Raw genomic sequence first — 318 nt, 5'->3', positions numbered from 1 at the left:
GTTAGCAGTAGTTATTTATTTTACATTCATATACGATAATTTTCTAATCGAATGTGATCATGTATGACTTGTTCTTTGAATCTTATTTATGCAGCGTTGCTACTCCATTTTGTAATTTATTTTGTTCCTTTTATATAATTCACTTATCGTTCTCGCCTTACAGTATCCCAGAGAAGAGTGAATAAGCCGCATTGCAGTGTATTCTATAGGCATAGGCAGAATATAAACGACTGACTTTATATGCACTCGTACACACCATCGATCATCCGCCCTTCGTACGTCTACAGCATTGTCTTTCAAGCGTGTGTCCGGTTTGAG

Source organism: Penaeus monodon, chromosome 19, assembly GCF_015228065.2.
Source record: "Penaeus monodon isolate SGIC_2016 chromosome 19, NSTDA_Pmon_1, whole genome shotgun sequence".
Taxonomy (NCBI): domain Eukaryota; kingdom Metazoa; phylum Arthropoda; class Malacostraca; order Decapoda; family Penaeidae; genus Penaeus; species Penaeus monodon.
This window is presented reverse-complemented; position numbering follows the sequence as displayed.